Source organism: Balaenoptera ricei, chromosome 4 (genome assembly GCF_028023285.1).
Source record: "Balaenoptera ricei isolate mBalRic1 chromosome 4, mBalRic1.hap2, whole genome shotgun sequence".
Classification (NCBI taxonomy): Eukaryota; Metazoa; Chordata; class Mammalia; order Artiodactyla; family Balaenopteridae; genus Balaenoptera; species Balaenoptera ricei.
This window is the reverse complement of record NC_082642.1, coordinates 126962467-126984339: the sequence shown is the minus strand read 5'-3', so window position 1 is coordinate 126984339 and position 21873 is coordinate 126962467. Positions and strand designations below refer to the sequence as shown.

The following is a 21873-nucleotide window of genomic DNA, read 5'->3' as shown; positions in this document are numbered from 1 at the left end:
ATGAAATAAAATAATAACACCTACATATTATACATTCTTCCTTCTGAAAATCAAATTTAGATATTAGTGGTCTAATAGACTGGCTCCTATTGTTTTCCCCAGGTTAGATTTCTATTTTATGGCTTCTTTTTTTTCCTCCTAAAAATTAAACACTACTTTCCAAAATTTACTGACATTTGCCACTTTAATGCTGCAATTTTCTAAGCCACAGATTTCTCCTTTGAGTTGGAAAGTACCGTAGCTGACACAAGTGTGTCCTACTTTAAGGTAAATAGTTGCTAAGTGAAATAAGTGAGACAGAAAAAGACAAATACCGTATGATCTAACTGATATGTGGAGTCTGAAAACAACAATAACAGCAACCAACCAGCAAACAAAAAACAAGCGCATGGATACAGAGAACAGACCAGTAGTTGCCTGAGGTAGGGGTGGGGGGTTGGGCAAATGGGTGAAGAGGGTCAAAAGATATAAATTTCCAGTTATAAAATAAAAATTAAAAAAATATGGGGATGTAATGTACAGCATGGTGACTATAGTTGATAATACTGCATTGCATATTTGAAAGTTAGCTAGGAGAGAGTATCTTGAGAGTTGTCATCACAAGAAAAAAAAATGTCTGTAACTATGTAGGGTGATGGATCTTTTAACTGGACTGACTGGATGATCATTTTGCAATATATACAAATACTGAGTCATTGTGTTGTACATCTGAAACTAATGTAATGCTAGGTCAGTTATACTTCAATAAAAAAGAAAGGCAGAAAAGAAGCTAGCATATTAATATTCTAATAAATAAACACTAAACAAGCTATGATGTGATTCAAAATGATTTACTGCAGAGTTGCTTTAAATGGTAAATTCTGCGAAGAAACACTGCAATTTACATTTAACTTTTCAGGACTACAGTCATCAAAATAAAAATAACATCCAAATATGTCTGTAGCAGCTTCATAAAAATTAAAGTGTCTGCAAAAATTTTCCTTAATTCGAGTATTTCAGTCTAAACAATATTTCTTATATTGTTGTCTGCTACGTGACAGAGGAGGGAACCAGATTTCTAACTCCGCGGGCCTTTATTTACTTTATGGTGTCTTAAAGTGATACGGGAACTTCCCTCTGCTACACTTAGGAGGCCTGCCTAGGTCTGGAGCCTGATTCACATCAGCCCATGGTGAACCCATGGCATAGCTTGCTCCATCATCCATTCAACGAGCAAAAAGATGCACCTCCAGAATTGTAGTCCAGCATATTCATCGCTGATAATGAAGGTACTGCCAGTCTGGAGAAAATTATATGTCCCAGTACTAGTGGGATTTCAACTAGTTGGGAATTTAGGAGAGACCAGAAATGCCATAGGGTAGCTAAAGTATAGTAGCCTACAAACCGGATCCAAGCTCTCTATAGGCAAAATACTTTTATTTTGGTATGACCATGAATCTCTGAGTTGACTCCAGTATTAATAAGCAATTTCTTTGGCCTTTTTGGGGGGAGATTGTTATATCACTGCCATCATGATTATCATAGTAGAAGCAGCAACAAAAGCTTAATGTTGGCTTATTATTTGCCAGGCACTATTCTAAGCATTGCACATGAATTAATTCCTTTCATTTTCAACAACCCTGAAGTAGTTACTATTATTGTCCCAGTTTTATAGGTAAGGAAACTGAGGCACAGAGAGTTATTAAGTAGTGGGGCCTATGAGCCCAGACAGTTTGATTTTAGCACCCTCACTCTTGGTTACCACTCTCCCGTATTGCTTAGAAGCAGATACCATGGAAATATAGTGCAAAAATTGACCAAACTCTCATATGTGGACAGAGATTCCAAGATAATGGAATGATGCGCAAATGTGTTGAGTGAGAAGGTGAGATGCAGTAAGGAGTTTGGTTTAGCCATGAAATAGGGCTTGTGGTGAGGAGAAGAGGTGAGACAGGCAGGGTGAAGCTAGATTAGGATGGGCCTTATAATCTTTAAACCTTAAGCTACTTTTAAGTAGGAGGATGCAAAGCTCAAATGTGTTTTTATTAAAGTATCTCTGGTAAATACAATGTGGAGGAGACACTGGATATTGGAAATAGCTGAATGGTAGGAAAGCTAACATGGAATTCAAAGTATAAGATAAGAAATAACCAGGGGAGTTCCCTGGTGGTCCAGTGGACTCTGCACCTTCCCTGCCAAGGGCTCAGTTTCGATCTCTGGTTGGGGAACTAAGATCCCACTAGCCGCACGGCGCGGCCAAAAAAAAAAAAAAAACAGAGAGATGACCAGATGCAGTGGGAATGGGGAAAAGAATGGCATTTTTGAGGTGGAAATAACAGGATTTGATGACTGCCTGCTGCATGGATTTTAATTCCAATGAGGACATTTTTGGGAAACATGAATTTAGGCAATTGAATCTCTCCGGGACTCAGTTTCCTCATCTGTAAAATAGGATAACAAGTTTCATAAAAGCTCTTTTAAGGTTCAAACAAGGTAAGTAAGGCACTTGGTACAGGGTCTGGCAGCTAAAGTTTTCAATGTCTGGCAGCTTTTACATTACACACTCATTACTGACGTTGCTCAGGAAAGAATGACATAAAAGCCAATAAGTGAGAGTTACTATAAACCTAAAATTTCTGGCTCCCATCATTCTGAGGAGGGAACTGACCAGCCCAACTCTGCAGCAGACATACAAGCAACCAGGATGAATTCATGGCAGCTATTTGGCTCTTCTTCACTTGGTTTCGTGGTACAACATTATTCTTCTCTTTAGAGTGTGGAAATTTTATGCTGATGCGTTTATTCGTATATTCAATAATACAAACACATTTCCCTAAGCCAAGTATTAATGTTCTTTGAATTATCTATTTTAGATCTTAAAAGGCAGAATTGACTGTGAAAGTAATTTTGCTACAAGACACCCAGATTGATCGGGCAAATCAGGTTGCTATGTTAGGAATCCCCTCTCTACACTCTTCCTTCATTATTCCTACTACATGTTCATCCTGCAACCCCTGAACAAGCTCTCAGGGGTTATTTATAGTTATACTATATATTATACACACATATATATGCTATATATTGTATATATTATGCTATATAGTATATATTTTTATAGTATATATTTAGTATACAGATGATTATATTCCACCTAAAGTTAACATTTTAGACAACCTTCTAAAACTATAGCTCAGTTCTGGTTGAAACACTCCTGGCATTTGAGGACCTCCTCATCTCCTAATTTCTTCCCAGTCTTCTTGAAAATGTGACCCAGGTCACAATTTCTGTTGCTTGCCATCTTTTCTATCTGCCTCAAGGTAGACTAATGAGGTAAAAACATAAATTTTTCTCCAGTGTATAGTTTAGCTTCTCTCTTAGTATCCCTCCTTGGAAGCCTAGTTTTTATCAGTACAGAATTGAATGGTGTAATCTCATTACATACTCTCATAATCTGGTGTAATCTCATACATCTCATAATCTGATTAAAAGCTAACTACCTGCTCCCCAGAAACAGATACACACACACACAGAACCTCAACGATTCATGGACTCCATTCAAAAACTGATACAATGTGAAATTACATTATTATCATTTATTTGAACATTCTACCATGAAAATTCACATCCTTATGATCTACAGAGTAAACGATTGAAGAGTAGCACAATTACAATTAAATGAAGTAACAGATGCAAATTATTTAGAAGAGTACAAGACAAAATATGTAGCTCAATAAATCTTAGCTACTATTATTATAGTGTTATATTTTCTTTTATTATTTTTATTGTACAAGTAACGTACTGATATATTATTTTTAAAAATCACAATTAAATGCACATACACAATATCTGAAATCTTATCAGATAGCCACTTGCTATGGTCTGAGTGTTAGTGTCCCCCCCAAATTCATATGTTGAAATTTAATCCTCAGTATGATGGTCTTAGGATGTGGGACCTTTGGAAGGTGTTTAGGTCATGCGGGTAGAGCCCTTATGAAAGTGATTAGCGCTTTTATAAATACGAGACTCCACCGAGCTCCCTTTCTCCTTCCACCACAAAAGGTTATGACTAAAAAAAAAAAAGAAAAAAAAAAAGGATATGACTAGAAGTCTATGATCTGGAAAAGGTCTCTTCTCTCTCAACCATGCTGGCACTCTGATCTCAGACCCCTAGTCTCCAGAAATTGTGAGAAATAGACTTTTATTGTTTATAAGCTACCTGGTCTTTGGCATTTCATTATAGCAGCCCAAGTGAAATGACATCACTGTTTCCCTGTTGATAAATATTTTATTTATTTTTATTTATATCTATAGGAATAGCTATATATATCTATCTATATCCATACCTATACTTATATACATATCCATCTATCTATTATTCTATCTATCTTACCTACCTACCTACCTACCTACTTACAACTAGTTTTTGAAAAAAGGTAGATATATTATATACTATTTTGAATTTTAATATAAACACTTTCCATGTTAATAAGTATATTATCACCATGACAATATTCCATTTTGTGCATAAAATGCAATTTTATTTAACTATTTTCCTCGTGTTAGTCATTTTGGCTTTTTCTAATATTCTAGTATTATAAAAAAAGGCCAGTCTTATAAATGCATCTCTGTACACTTGTCTGATATTTCCCTAACATTAACTGAATAAGTAAAATACTGGTTCAAAAGGTAAATAGCAGATAGGATTCTAAGAGAAAACATTTCTCAAGTTTTGAACATTGCTAATTATTTGAAGACACAGGCACAAGGTAGTAAATTGTTTCTCAAAATAATGTTTAACACACACACAAATTATATTCCTTAATGTATATGTTTAAGTTTCTACTTTAAAAGTACTTTTTATTACTCAAATTTAAGACTTCATTTTAGTGCCTTCTAACATACATTGATCTTAAACGTTCATTTATCTTTTCAATAACATCTAAAACTATTAACTATTAAGAAGAAAATTTATTACATGAGGGCAAATTAAGTACTTGGAAAAAATATAAGAAAAAGATGAAAGTGGTAAAAATGTTTGGTATCATAATCCAATTTAGGATTTTGTATGTCACTACTTTAAAGAACATTCCAATGAGCATACTTACATAATATGGAATGTGAAATTAAACTTCTGAGTTAGAAAAAAGAACTGTTTAAAAAAATATGACATGAAGAAGACCTTATTCTATTAGAGAATAATTTATTAATCTCTATTAGAGACTAATTTAGATTCTCTGAAAAATCTCCTGGAGAGGCTTCTTTTTAAATTGAAAGATATAGAAAGTTGCATACAACAAAGAAATAGACAAAAAAATTCCATTAGTGATTGCAGACAAAACATTTTACAGAGTGGCTTTTGAATGTTATCTCTGTTGTAAATGATTTGACAAGGGGCAAATTAAGTTTAATATAGACAAATGCAACATTAAATTTCATATTTGGTTCAAAACTGTAAACACAAGCATAAAATAAATGGAAGCAAATCGCAGAAAGACTTTCAAAGTGACCTTGGATAACAGTGAACCATTCTCAGACTGAAAAGAGAGAAGTGGAAAATGCCCGTTAGTATCTTACACTAGTTCTCAGCTCACAAAGCTAATGAAGAAAAATATTATCATTAAAACAAGTTAAGAATGTTCTTCTCAGCTATGGTCTACAGATTACTTAGGAAATGTGGCAGCACTTGAGACAGTACAGTGAAACATGCCCACCCAAATAAGCTTATAAGTAAGGCCTGCTGTACATAAAGATGGATAAGAAATCTAAATTTATTCAGGTAATGGCAAAGAAGGCAATTGATTTGTTTTAGTACAGATAACTTGATGGAATAGGGAACACATGATCTGAATCAGCATTTTAATTTAACCAAATTAAAAAATATGTGTGTGTATATATTTCTAAATTATATATAAATATGTTATGTTTACATGCATACATAATATATGTATACATTCCTCAGTGAAAGCAACAGGCATTTATAACCTGGGGTTCATGCTTTCCTACCGACTCCTGATATTTTATGCAAAATGTTGTATGTATGTTCATCTGTGCATTTTTCTGAGGAGACAAAGTTGTTCTTCAGATGCTCCAGGTGTCTGAGTCTTAAAAAGGGTAAGAACTACTCACTGTATTAGAATGTTAGGAACTAGAAGAATGAAACACAAGTAAGGGTTTCTAAGCTTCATAAAAAAGAAAAAAAAACGTAGAAGCCTAAATTGAGGAAAGCATTTTAAAAATCTTCAGCTGGTTTACTCAACAGATAAGAGGCTTAGAAAAGTCACATTTAAACTGACTCTAGTGCAGAGAGGCAATGAGTGTGACTCCTGAGAACAAGACTTCCAAGTCCAAAATATGCATTACAAGTAACCTGGCACTAACCATCAAAGCATGCTCTTCCTGCTCATTAAATTATAATTATGATCACTAATGTAATACACAGGATGGTACTCGTTTCAAAATGAAGGGAGGATGGTAATTTTTTGAGCTGTCACTTGGGACATTTTGTAAGAAAACTCACAGTTCAGGCCACGATTCATTGCATTCAATATAGTAACAGAAGTGGATGCTTCCAGAAATGAGAAGGCTGAAAGCTTTAGCTAAACAACTTTAAAACAAACACAGGGAAGCAAGTGACTAACATTGCTATGGTTAATTAATGCTTCTAGAAAATTCTACGCAGTTCCTTTTCTCCCTTTCCATTTCCTCTGTAAACAGCACCATTCATGCCTGGTTAATTGTGAAAAATCTCTAAGCGCGAAATTCCTATTGGGATTTCTTTTCCTGTAATTAATTTTTTGCTGTTTGATGTAAAGGTCCAAACTATAAATTGACAAGAAGCCAGCTGTTGCAGTGATGAAATTCGAGACAATACAACTAATGAAAAAAGCCCCAGCTCTGTTAGCTGAACATTTTGATTAGCCGGTTTGTGTGTTTTGTTTCTCTAAAATGTAATGCATACTAATTTTACCTAGGAATTAATTAAAGTCTATCACAGCCTCCATGCTGTGGATGGTATGTAACTCTTTGTGGATACCAAGTTTATGTATATATGAGAATAAGGTACAGTTTTAATGAGAATATAAAAAACTTTAGCTCCTACTCCTCTTAACTGTACTGAAGACTAACTCTTAAAAGGAAGTATCTATTTTAAAATCAAATGCTTTGGTCTTTCTCAGGGCCATCAGGTCACCAGAAGGTGAGGCACAGAATAAAATATTTTTCTATATTAGGGAGTGTGATTTCCCTTTTTAGAAAAATAAACTTGCTATCTACTGCTCCATCCCACCTTTGACACTGATCACTACGGCTCCGGGCAGGGGCTACACTAGTCTCTTCTTCATTCTCCACAGCATGTTCCCGTGTATTATACCTATAAAAGGGACTCCTTAAATATTTGTTAAGGTTGGATGTTTCCCTCTACAACTGATAAAGGTCTAACATCATCTCTTTTGAGGTACAGAAACAAAATATGACAGTCAGACCCAGAAGAGGAGATAAAGACAAGCCGAACAAAAACTCAGCAGTGCTACTGGGATTTACCCTTAAAGTCTATCACAGCCTCCATTCTGCAGATTTTAGGTAACTCTTTGTTGATATCAAGTGTATCTATATATACACATATAATGTGTATAAATATATATATGTGTGTATGTATATATGGCAAGTCCTAATGAAAATATTTAAAACAAACAAACTTTAATGCCCATTCCTCTTACCTGTACTGAAGACTATTTTAAAATCAAATGCTACGGTCTCTGGGTTCTCCCTGGAGCCTCCCTCGTGTACACTCTTCCTTCAAAAGGTGCAAGTCAGTGATTATATTCTGAGCCCCATGACTCCCTATATTGACCATATGCTCAACTATAACACAAAATTCTAATTTTAAAACTACTGAAGTGTATCCTGTGTATCAGATAACGTGCTCAGTGTACATCAGCATGGTCCCTTTCCTCATAGAGCTTACAATCTAATGAGGAAGAAAGACAGAATTAAACAAATATAAAAATATGTATTTCCTTAAAGAGAGGAAGTGGGGAAGAAGGCTCAAAAAAGGCTTATGGGATCAGTATGAGTTGAAATAACAAAAAATTGTAGGGGAGGAAGGAGAGAATGGCGGCAAACTTCCTCCAAGAGCAAATATAAATGCCCAGAGATGACAGCACAGCAAGTTAGGGAGGACGGACTGATAATTATGTCAATATGCAGGGAAGGGGGAAGAGTCAGTCTTAGGAACTCAAACTTGGAATTCTAGAATTTCCATTGGTATTAAAAAACAAAACAAAACAAAAATCTTTGCATACTAGGCATGTATATAGCTTTTAGAAACATACAGGATAATTGATGCCACGGGAGTGGATGAAATTGCCTGGGGAGAATACTCAGGGAATAGAGGCAGAAGAGAGAGAGTATTATGGGACAAAGCCTGAGGCACACTCATACAGCTAGTTGGGGTAGAGGAAGAGGGGCCTGGAAAAGCTGGCAGAGGAAGGGCCAGAGAGAGAAGAGGAAAACCATGGCGGGTGGGAGACGGGAGACTGAGCCCTGAGAAGCAGTTCTTCCTAGAGGAAACAGTGGTCAACAGTATTAAGCGCTGGTGAGTTCAACTAAAACCTGAAGGCCTATAATAGACTGAGTAACAAGAGAGGACACTGATGAAGGAGAGTGACAGCAGTGATATCTGAGGGTATAACCAAAGAACTGAAAACTATACTGTGAGAAATGAATGCTTTATTTTCTTCTTTTTGTTTATTCTATGATTTTCTGACAGGTAGTATATTTAACCAAACACCTGGGAGAGAATGGCTCATCTTAGTATGTAAGCTTTGCACTCGTAAATTTTAAATTCTGAGGCAGTTTATGGTATATATGTGTATGTATATATATTTCCTATTTTAAGGCATTTAAAAAAAGGATTAGTATACTATTAGGTTTCCTTAAAATTCCTGTAACAAATTTACAAACTAATATTTTGAACAAAAGACATGATAACTTCCAGTCCTTCGTCCCCTAGATAAAGGGCATGGTGGCCTGAATTAAGCACTATAGCTGCTGTCTTGCTCCATCTAATAATACTGTCGTGACTATCGTTCATGCCTCTGACACTGTGACAGCTTAAAGGCGCCAGAAATAATGCTTCTGTTGGAGCTGCGGTAGTGAGGCTGGTCAATACTCTCATTCTGCCCTGCTCTCCCCAACTTTCCCCCTGATTAATTATGCATAAAAAGTCTTGAGGCAATAGCCAAATGAGCTCTGGGCACTTGGGAAAACAATTTTCAACTTGAACTATGCTTGGGCCATGGCCAAACCAATCAATACCTTTACTTATCTACATGATTAGAATTGCTTTGGGTGATAAGTTCCCATCAATAAAGCACAGAATAGGGGGTGAACACTTGCTTACCTCAAGTGTTTTGATAAGAAGATTATCAAAATAAAACAAGCAAACAAACAAAAAATACTCTTAATGATCAATGTCCGTAAGTACAAAATCAGATTAACTTTATATTACCTGCAAGTGTGGTAAAATAAACGTAGACACGTTTATAAACCAGTCGTTTTAAATGCTGAAGAATTACCATTATTATATTGATGGGTAATTTTATATTTCTTGATGCTTTCATTTAAATCACGAAAATGGAAAAACGTTTTAAATAAATGAAATGTAATCATAAAACTATATTAAAATAATAAAAGCAATAGTAATTACTTGAGAGCCCTCTATATACACAGACTCTGTGCTAGAATTTTTAGCAGTTAGTTCAGATAATAGTCGCAAAAACCCCTCAGTATGGGAGGGAACATTATTCCTATTTTCAGATAATAGATCAGGAAGCTAATATAACTATCTAAGGTTATAAGGTATACAATATCAAAGTTAGTATTCAAACCTATATCATCTGTATTCTTTCCATTTTATCTGGCATTAGGTACTTAATTTGAACAACATTAGCTGGAAACCTATTCTGAATGTACAGGCATTAGGGAAGGTAATGAAAGAGCTATAAAAAGGTGTAAAGGTATATATTTCCAACTCCACTCTCAAGTGTACAAATAAATTACACCTATTACTGACCTGTGCTCCGTTTGTGCCTTGTGTGTTCTGCTACTCCTGCTGTTACTACTCCAAGTGATAGCTGTTTGGTCTCCATGAGGCCTTTTTTAACTTCTGCAGGAAGGTTTTGGTGCTTGTGCTTCCACTAGTATTTAGATGTTAAATTTTTCCCTTGTTAAAACAATTACTTAAATAGTGTGAAAATTTTGGTGTTTTTTTTTTTTTTTTTTTTTTTGCTTGTCTCAGATTGGGGATAGACATCCTATATCCTAGTTATCCTATATTTTTATTTATTATCCCTACTGCCTAATCAAATAACAGGCACAGAGTACCAATTCAAGGATTTATTAAACCTGTGTTGAAAGAAAAAAAATGAAGGAAATCTGCTTCCCTTAGTAGGCTATAGATTGCTTATGGAAAGTTCTGTCTTACTTTTTGATTATACAGTTCACAGCACAGGGACTCAGATAAAGAAAGTATCTAACAATTTTTTTTTAACTGATTGCAAAATTGGTCTTTCTAAGGCCATAAGAAAAATAGACAAAAGTGCTTTGGGGTGGAAAGGGGATGGATAAAGAGGAGCATATCCACGTCACCAGGGAGGGGAAGATGTGTATCAGAAGATAACTTCAGCTCTCTATTCCTCAGAGGCCCTCCTCTGGCATTCTCCTCTGAGTGCCGTGCCAATAGGAGGTAGAATTTCAAATTGTTCACGTTGCTCTGTATACTTTGACCTACATTCCATCTTTGTGGCACAATTTTGTTTTAAAATAAATAGAAGTATCATCAAACAAGGATAAGACAATGAACAAAACAAACGAGACTGAATTGAGAATGTGTTATTTTTATGCAAACACCATTTTTAAGAGCTAGATAATATTTTCTTAAGAAAATTGATAGCAACAGTAATGGACTTTTGCCATTCATTCCAAAACCATTTTGATGCTACATGAAGCAGAGGACTCACGATACTCTTTGACGGGGAGTGGAGTGGGAATTAAGGGAGAAATTGTGGGGGGAAAAAAGGGGTTCTTTAATAAAATCCCAACTGAATTCAGATTTTTCTGCAAGTAGTTAACAAATGCCTTAGAAAATGATTTGCTAATGGACAGCCTTGTAAAAAGTGTAAAAGTTTTGCATGCGAACAGGGCACCCACTGAAAGACTCCGCACCTTTCTAGGTGGTAGAAAACAAGAGAGGAAGACAGTAATGCAAAAACAAAGAATATATTGGCTGATTATAAAATTGATTATACATGTGGCTTTGTGGCTCTTCTAACTTTAGGTTTAGACTCAAAAGTTTAGTAATGGAGTCACACTGTACTATTTTTCCCTAAAATTTGCCTATAATTTAGGATATGTTACCACTAAGTCAGGGTCAGTTCCCTGTGGTCACATCAAACATACATAGTAATAGAAAACTTCCCTAATGAATTATTAAGAGCTAAGCAGACGCATTTAGAAGGCAAGCATATAACCGCAGGAAGTAAGATTGGAAAGAAAATGTTCATTCAAATCCTCTATACTTCATAACCAACATCCATTTAACTCAATCCTGGTATCATTCCCAGGCTAGATGAATATTTCTGTAAGAATCTAACGCTCTTTCAAGGCACAGCCTGGATATAGCTTTTCTGAGGTTCAATCTCCCACAGCCTTTCTTCTGTAGGCAGCAACTCTGACTCCCTAGTAGAGAGATTTAACTACCTGCTTATAACTTAATCAAAGAACCAGTATCAGTTTGCCTTTGGATGACGCTTCCATCCCTCCAAGTTCCTGCCAACAGCTAGTTATCCTTCTCTACTTCCCTGCTGTCAGCTCTTGCTTCCTCTCAGGCCGCTGGTGCCCAAGAAATGAGAAAAAAGTTCCCTAGCAGCACGGTGGCTTGTGGGAAACACTGTGAACTTCTTCCCCCAGCAAGAAGAAAGGTTCTCAGTAATTGTACTTGCTTGCTTCAGGTGTCTCCCTTTGCTCTGAATAAAATGGATTTCGAATTTTAAAAATGTCATGGCAAGTTTATGAACTAGCCTATCAACTGGCTTTGAAGGCAGTTAAAAGGGAGGGTTCAAAAACACAAACAATCTATGTCTTTAAAATAATAATATTTAAAATATTATGCACAAGTCTCCTAGAGAGGTTTGATGCGACGTAAACAACCACCATCACCACCCTCTACACAGGTAAACCTTAAAATCTTCCATAAGGCTAAGTCAGTCTCTACACTTCTATAAAAGTTTAAGTTCTAATAAGAGAAAGGGTTTGGTAAAGAAAAGAACACAGAAATGAAGCAACACAACTAGTGATTTAATCAGTTGTGTGCTTAACTTTCATGGTACCCAACCATTTCATTAAACTATTCCATGCGGAAATGCTCATCACTATTATTTGTCCCTGAATGAGTAGAGTTTCTTTGCTCGCCTTTAAGCTTTATCTCCCAATATACAGAACTTGCTCCAGGCAAACCAGATGACCCACAGTAATATGATACGGCCCATGTTTCCTGCTTCCACATCTTCTCTCCAGTTAGTCCTTGGCTTGTAATGCCTGTTACAAGTCAAAAAGGCAAACGCCTCCAGAAATCCTGTCCATTCTTCAACTACCAGCTTAAACATCATCTTCTATGTCAGAGACAAATCTCCTTCAGCCTAAGAAACTTACCTATTTTTTTTTTTTTAGCTAGATAAACTGATTTCAAGAAAAGACACATTTCCTAACTTCCCTTTATGGCTCTCCTTTATGGCGCTGTGTCTAAGTTTTGTCCAAAGATATACAAGCAGAATTGTTTATGTGAAGATTCTTTCTAAAGAGCTGACTCAAAGGTGGATATTCACTTCTGGTTCCTCTTCCTTCTTCCTTATGTAGAGAGAGTGTTTGGGTACTTATCTGGACTACGTGGGAAGGGCAGCATTTCAGGTTTGTGACTTTTACTTTATACAACGAAATGTTTTGTACATGTAGATACACAATTAAGTGAATTTAATGTAATTGTACCAAAAAACCTAAGGGTATGAAGAATATCTAAGTAAACTTCCATTCTTCAGGTTAGAAATTATATGTATAGTACAGAGGGAAACAATATGAAATATGCTACTATAGAACACATATCTTAATCTGAAATGAACATACTGTATTAATTTTTAAATAATATGAAGAAAGCTATTCAGAAATAAATGCTATAGCTTGCCTAAAGAGTAAAGAAATATCCAAGAGACTCTAATTACACTAAAAATATATTAAAATAAGCATCCAGAATCATGGCTCAACAGTCCCTCATAAATTGGTACATGAATGTATATAAATACTGTGTCAAAGTTGTCCCAAAACTTCTTGAAACTTTACGGAAAATCATTGTGTCTTTTTCAGAGGAGAAAAAGAAACTTTTAACATTCCAAATGACAGATGTCAAGACTCATGGAATACCTAAATATTCATAACTTAGCAGACATTCTAAACAACCATCCAGGAATATATACATATTTGTTTTAATGTTATTCCTGGGACCCATTTTAAAAAAAAAGACTGTATAGGAACAGTGGGCGCACAGAGTGAAAACATACTAAGAGGTAAACTCTACTGACTTATATAACCACAAATTCCATCGTAGTTTTACGCTTTCAGATAATTTTCTGACTATAACCTAGTCGAGTCTTCAGTAAATAAAGAATTTCTCTTATAGAAATTAGAAAATAGGCAAAATTATGTGTGTACAGTGAGTAAAACATGGGATATAGAAACAAATGACATGAATTTTAGTACTCTGTCACAATATATAACCTCAAGTTGTATAACTTTTCATTATTTGTAATACAGTTAGAACTTACACTTACTAAACACTTATTACATGCAAGGCATAATTCCAAAGACAACATCACTAAATATTTTAATTCTTAAAAGTGCCCAGTAAGATAGGTATCATTATAATCCCCATTTATGACATGATGAAGGTGAAGTTCCAAAAAATTAAGTAATGTGCCACAGATGATACAGCTAGGAAGTAAAGCAGCCAGGATCAGAATGTGGGCAGACTGTCTCCAAACTTGAATTCATAACCATTGTGTTACACTGCCTCACAATGAAAATTATAAAAAGAATACTGACTTTGCAGGTTGGTTGTACTAAGTGAAGTTATGCATGCAAAAATGCTTTATAAACTTTAGAAGTTTAAAGAAATGCAATATTAATAGAAAAATGGCATAGGAGTATATACAAGAAAAAGAAAATGAAGAATAAGGATGCTGTGACTTGGTTACTGGCTGAATGTTACAGACAAGGAAAAGGAAGGAGCAACTGAAATGACTCAAGAGTTCACCCATGGTTACTAGAAGAGAGATGATGATACTTATAATAATAATTTTTGAAAGGCATCACAATTTGTAGGGAGGATGATTACAGTTTTGGATTCAGTGACTTTGAGGAGCCAACAAGATACCATGTAGAGATCTCAGGCAGGCAGTTTCCAAATTTATATTTGTAGTTTAGAACAAAAGGTTCGATTCTGAGATGTAGATTGTGGGGATTATCTGAATTAAAGAGATGGACAAAGCCTAAAAGTAGATGAGCTCTCTGAGAAAGAAAGAGTAGGGAAAAAGTAAAAGAGGCCCAGGACAACCCCTGAGGAAGTACGTACATTGTAAAGAGAAACAAGGTGAAAAGGAGACTGTGCAGGAGACAGGGTCATGGCTGACAGAACAAGGGAGGCAGGGAAGGAAGACACGAGGGATGTGTCAACGGGAACCAGGTGATCAAGAGAGTTCAGGGAGTAGGTGCGGAGACCCGCAGGTCAATGATGGCCTTAGAAACCAGAGTTTCCAGACCGTGGAGAGGGCAGTGGGAGACCTACAAGGGTTTGGGTGGGCAAAAGAGTATGAGAAGGAGGGGTTAACACACATGACTATATAATGAAGTTTGCCAAAGTAGAGAGAAACGGATAAAAACACTAGTTAGTTTCACAGGTTAGTAACCTATTTCTCAATTTGAAAAATGTACATTTTCAAGCAATGTTTCAAGAGTTTTTGAGAGTTTCTCAGATTCATTTCCTAGTTATTTTATAATTATCAAAATAATTAAAACAAATGTGTATAAAAATCATGGTGAAAAGAACTGTTTCCAGTCCAATGCTTACTGTCGATATTGTATGTTTAGCCACACTATAAAAGGAGACGTTTATTGTTTTATTTAAGTACAGTTGAAAAACAAAAACAATTTAGGTGTCACTAAAGTATATATCATCAAGTTGCAGGGGAAATACTGCTTGGTATAAAACATCTTGTGATAAGGGTCAGAAAACAGCAAACTTTTTTTCTAATCATTAAAATTCAAAAATTCTGTTTTTCTATCAGTAAGTCATAATAATTATATCTGCCTTTTCCAATTAACCTCCTCAAGACAAAACAAATATTAAAATATTCCTGACTCATAAGGAAACAAGTGTTTTATGTACCCATGGTTAGTTACATAGATAGAAACTGATTTTAGGAAACAAAACTATGAATACAAATGGATTTCAGTATACTAAATACTAATGTGTATAATGATTATATTATTTTCTTATCCAAGAAAATAAATAATTTTCATAATATGCATAGAACAATATAGAGATATTAGAACTTTTTTCCAATTTAAACTTATGACCTTAAAGTCAACTGATTAAATATGAACAGATATCCTTGTCTTTTACTAAAAATATGATGGGTGTCTTATAGGAAGAAAAATTAGAATGTAAAAGTTTCAGCTCTTTATCTTAAGTTGTCTGGCCTTTGATGTTATATTTGCTCAGGCAACTATTGCCCTCATGTAGTCGGGGGCAGCATATATTGGCAAGGGAAAAAGAAAAAAAGTGGAAAAGAATAAAAGAATTAAGTTGGAAGTAGGCTGGCGGTAATTGAAAACTTTTTTTTCTCTTTCAAAAATATTTAAAACTTAAATCCCGTCTTTTTTAGCTACTTGAAAAATATTTTCCAGGGGAATAAGAACTGTCATCAATACCACTGTTAGGAAGAATATGAGGCCAATGTCTTTGCCTCATTTTACAAAAAGAACATTTAGTTACATGGGAATGGCCAAGCCAGGACTTTTCACGTGTCTACCCTAAAAGTAGAATCTACACATCAAACTAGAAAACTGAAACAATTATCCTTGAGATACTATTGATACTTTGAGATAAACAGAATCTAGTGGGTGACACTTGAACAGAAGGCCTAGAGTTACGATGAATAATACAGTGTTTTTTGACCTTTTTGTCATTATTGCCCCCTGACCTATGACACACACACACACATAGACACACACACACAAGCCTTTTAAGACATTTTTTTCCTAATTGCTTCCACCCCGTGAAATTTAAATACTGCAGACCTACTGCATATCTGTTTAAATATGCTATGATGCTCTGGAGGGCAATAACGATTATAATATCTAAGTTTTGTTTGCCCTCCCTTAAGGATCAATTTTCACCCCCATTGGGGTGATAGCACCCTCTTGAGAATGCATGAATAAGGCATGTTTGTGAAACCAGGAAGATAGGCATGTTGCTGAAAATAAGTGCATGCATACTTCTCCATGTAGAGAAGGCACATGCTGTATGAATCAGGTAGTCAAGGAATCGTTTGATTATACATCTTCCAAGAGTATATAAAAAGACCATACCTGGTACATGTGATCACTGCCCCCTGGATTTTATTCCCATGAAGCTCATTTTAGGAGCTGTCAGAAAAGTCTGGCTCTCACTTTGTTATACAGCAGAAACTAACACAACCATTGTAAAGCAACTATACTCCAATAAAGATTAAAAAAAGAAGAAGAAGACAGAAAAAAAAAAAAAGTCTGGCTCTAAAAATATTGGGAGTGACTAACAAATATCGTTAACAGTAGCTTTCCAACCTTGCAAGCAAAAGAACATGTTTGACTATTTTTACTTATTTATTCTGCTAATATTTCTTTGGCCTCATTTATAGGAGAGTCCATATACACACAGAATTTAAAAGTCTCCTAATTAAATGAGAGAGTCCTATCAGTTCACATAGCTTTCAGAAGACCTTGCTTTAATAAATAAAATGCCTTTCAAAAAGTCAATAAATGGATTTTTCAAAATGTACCGGGGTTATAAATGTTTATTTGCTCAACATGTAATAATTAAGTTCTGTCATACTACTATTTTAAAGTCTATAGCTAGGCATAAAATAAGCTGATCTTTAAAACAATATGTTAAATGCACAGCATTTTTACATTATAATAAAGAAAAAGAAAAGAAAATATAAAATGTGGAATGAATTGTTAACTACATAATGTAATTGATATTTTTTATTAAACTATATACAATATATTGGAATAATCCAAGATATCTGAATGTCTTCTCGTTTGTGGAAAGGTGTTATCAAGTATAACATGAAACTTTCACTTATGACCTTTATATAATCATAATGTATGTAAGATTAAAGTATTGAAAAGGTGTGGATTATATAGGTTTTCAAACTTTTATTTTTGTCATCTTTTCATCCCCAAATGGTCATCTCAGCACATCTCAAAATGGAACCTCTGAATGATGGTGGTTTTATGTATGTTGGTGAAGCTCAAACACCTATCATTAGTTTTTTGGGTTTTTTTTAAATTCCTTCACATTCCAAGTGTCTTTATTTTAATCACAGGCACCCCCTCCAGCTTTATTAAGATATAATTGACATATAACATTGTATTAGTTTAAGGTGTACAATGTGTTGATTTGATGTACTTATATATTGCAAAATGATTACCACCAGAGCTTTTGTTAATACCTCCATTGGGTCACATAATTACTATTTTATTTTTGTAGTGAGAACATTTAAGATCTACTCTCTTAGCAACTTTCAAGTATATAGTACACTATTATTAACTGTAATCAACATGCTGTACATTAGATTTCCAGACTTGTCTTATAACTGAAATTTTGTACCCTCTGACTAATATCTCCCCATTTCGCTGCCCCTACCCAGTCATTAGTTTTTTTTGCTTGATCACTGTCCTTTATTTTTTTTTAACTTTTTAAAAATCATTTTTCATTTTATTTGTTATTATTTTTTAAAATAAATTTATTTTATTTATTTTTGGCTGCGTTGGGTCTTCATTGCTGTGTGCAGGCTTTCTCTAGTTGTGGTGAACAGGGGCTACTCTTCATTGCGGTGCATGGGCTTCTCATTGCGGTGGCTTCTCTTGTTGCGGGGCACAGGGTCTAGGTGCGTAGGCTTCAGTAGTTGTGGCACTCCAGCTCTAGGGCACAGGCTCAGTAGTTGTGGCTCATGGGCTTAGTTGCGCCGCGGCATGTGGGATCTTCCCAGACCAGGGCTCGAACCCGTGTGCCCTGCATTGGCAGACTGATTCTTAACCACTGCGCCACCAGGGAAGCCCCACTAGTTCTTATTAAAAGTAATTCATGGGGGCTTCCCTGGTGGCGCAGTGGTTGGGAATCTGTCTGCCAATGCAGGGGACACGGGTTCGTGCCCCGGTCCGGGAAGATCCCACATGCCGTGGAGCGGCTGGGCCCGTGAGCCACAACTGCTGAGACTGCGTCTGGAGCCTGTGCTCCGCAGCGGGAGGGGCCGCGACGGTGAGAGGCCTGCGCACCGCGATAAGGAGTGGCCCCCGCTCGCCGCAACTGGTGAAAGCCCTCGCACAGAAACGAAGACCCAACACAGACAAAAATAAAAAATATAAAAAATAAAATAAATTAAAAAAAAATTAATTCATAAGGGTCTATTAGACAATGGCGTACAAACAAAGATGCAGAGCAGTTTCTGGATTGTTTCTCTCAAGCTATAAAATTCCTTTATAAAAACTGAAAGTTGACATTTTTAAAGTTTAATAGTATAAGCTTTTTAGTTAATTTTCAATACATTTCCTAAATATGTTTTTAAAGGGCAGATAACTATTGTATTGTAGGCTTTCTATAATATAGTTATGAACTGTTTCGGCTTTAAAAGTTATGCTATCATTCTTTTTAATTTATAATTTATGCTTCTACAGGTACAACTTACTTTAAGCAACTTAATGATATGAAAATGTTTTCATGAAAGACAAATCAGGTGATAATTCTTTGCTATATTACAGAATTCTTTAAAATAACACATTTTCAATTGCATCTCAAATTATTCATTTTTCAAACTCTAAATTAAAGAAAACTTTTCCAAATGATAGTTACTTCATAATGTGAGTTATACCTATACTACCTATATTTTTAAAACTGCTTAACTCAAGCACCTGGATCATTTTTGAATTATGAAATAAAATGCAGAGGTTGATTCAAACTTGCACAAAGAAACGTATCTTTTATATGACCTACATAGACCAAAAATTTCAAGCACTATTACTTGATTACTTTGGATATAAATATGCAGTAAGAATAATTTACCTAAATAATATAATGATAGTTTTATCCTTATATTACATAACTTAGGTGGAATTAACAACTAAATTTCTCTTTCATTTTGAGGCAATAATCAGAGGGATCCTAGTATTCATATGGCTCTGGAAAATGGCAGTTTTATTTTCCTCATAATCTTCAGAAAAATCTTTTTTTTTTAATGAAGTAAATGATTTTGAACCCATCCACAAGAGATACATCCAATTTATTGATTGATGTGAATAGTGTGGAAAGAACTGAGACCTACAATTTTAAACCAATTTTAAAGAACTCCAGTGACAGAAGATCTTGCAGTGCTATATTTAGTGTGAGGTCACTGCCCCCTCAAATCTATCTCTCACATTTTTAGTCCAGTAACATATCTAAACTGTGGATCTGACAATGTCAGTCTCCTGTAAAACCCTTCAATAGCTCTCTATGACCTGGCCTCTCTCTCATCATTCATGTCCTAAATTAATATGTCCCTCATTTTGTTTCACCTTCTTAGCTTTTCGTAGTCACCATTCCAGTGAGGGACACTCACAGAGGATCAGGATAGAGAGGAATGGGGCACTTTAAACTGAACCCCCTTTCTGCAGGACACCCTCCCTTATAGCCCACCACTTCCTCCCCCCGAGTATCAGTTTAGTGTTCTTCCCTGGGGCACTCACACTGCTCAATGCAGATCTTGAAGGTGACATTTATCACCCAACACACTTACGGCTATCTGGCTTTGTCAGTCTCCTTCCTGGACACTAGGCTCCGTGAGCTAATGCCTACGTCTTCTCTTTGTAAGATAGGTCCTAGGCTGGTACCTGACCTGGCAGTAGGTGCTGAATCACTGTAGAATGAAGGAAGCATAGGAGACTAACAAGTCATTTGTAAGACTGGCTTGAAATTTGAGAATAAGTTACTTTCTCCCTTGATTTGTTTCAGATTGCTGCACAATATAAAATTTGGTTTGTTATTTTCCTCTTTGACTTACCTCCTCTGGAGGGATGTCTATAGCTAGAGATTTACCAACATCACTGACAATCTTAGCATACATTTCAGGTAAAATAATAATAGAGTTGGCCCTCCGTATCCCAGGATGCAGAAACCATGGATACAGAAGACTGTACTGTGTGATTGTGATTTTACGTAAGGGACCTGAACATCCTTGGATTTTGCTATCCTTGAGGGTCCTGGAAGCAATCCCTGCCCCCTCACGGGAACTGAGGGCTGATTATATTGGCTAATATGAAGTAGTGTGAGGCAGACAGAGTTGTGCTCAAATTCTGGCTCTTGTATTGATCTGAACAAGCCACTTAACATTTCATGTCCTTTATGTGTGAAATGAAGGCAATCATTCCTACCGCTCAGGATGGCAACACAGGTTTAAATGAGGTATTTATATGTAAAGCACTTACTGTACTGCCTTGCTCAGGGTAAATATTCAAGATATTGGAGCTAGTTTAAGACTAGCATGTTCAAAGACTGTCAAATGAAGACAAGTCACCCAAATAATATGCATGCCCCCAATCCCTCAAGGAAAATATATTCCCAAAGAGAAACCTATGTCTCTCCAGTGAGAAAGGAAAAAGAAAAATTACTATATTTCCCAAGGAATTTAATCTCTCTACTACTAACTGAGATTAGTGTGTATATTTCACCATCCTGCTTTGTTTGGGGGAGTGATGTGGGGTGGAGAGTTAAAACTCAGATAATGATCTAAAGTTTTATAGGCAAAGAAATTCACCTTCTAAATCCTATCTCCTGTTGGCAAGTTGCTCAGGAGAAATGCTGTCAGAGCAGATTATTTGTGTTTAGAGCAGTCACCATCACATCCCAAGAGATGACAGCCATACATAGCTCACCAGCTCTAGTAATATATAATCAATCACCTTTTGCATCCTATGGTTATAAGGATTTTTACAGCCTGCTTGAATAATACCGGAAGAGTCAGCCATTCAGTCTTTTAGCTAAAATAAACTCTCTGATCAATCCTGTTTGGAAGGAAGATCTGGGGGTTTCTTGGTAACCTCTAGAAGCCTATGAAAAGTTCTAAAAGGCTGTGAGCCAAATAACAAGACTTACTATATAGTAAAAGTGGAGAGAAGAGAATTAGTAAAGCAGAGAAATGATTCAAGAGCCTAACGTCACAGCAGAAATACTGTGACATAAAGAAAATCCATACCATGGGACCAGTGGGGGAGAGTGAGATGCTTATTCATTTATTGGCATATCCTTTAGGCAGATTCCACCAATAAGATGAGGTTATCACCCAGGTGGGCCTTTGGGATTGGATCAGGGGGAGGCTTAGTTAAAGATATAACTCTAAATTAGGAATCCAGGGCTAGGTATGATGTCCATTATATATTAATTTATCTTTACTCACTGTCCTAGGATAGTACCCTATTTTTTCCCTTCTTAGGAAGATGAGCAATTTGACAGAGGATCCTGGACCTAGCTGCCTCCCTGAATTTAGAGGATTC

At 35.8% G+C, this 21873-nt stretch overlaps 1 protein-coding gene across 1 annotated transcript in view; it reads right to left on the bottom strand.

Moving 5' to 3' along the window:
* The window catches only part of GBE1 (1,4-alpha-glucan branching enzyme 1), a 281420-nt gene that overhangs the window by 39288 nt on the left and 220259 nt on the right, over window positions 1-21873 (bottom strand). The window lies entirely within an intron of this gene.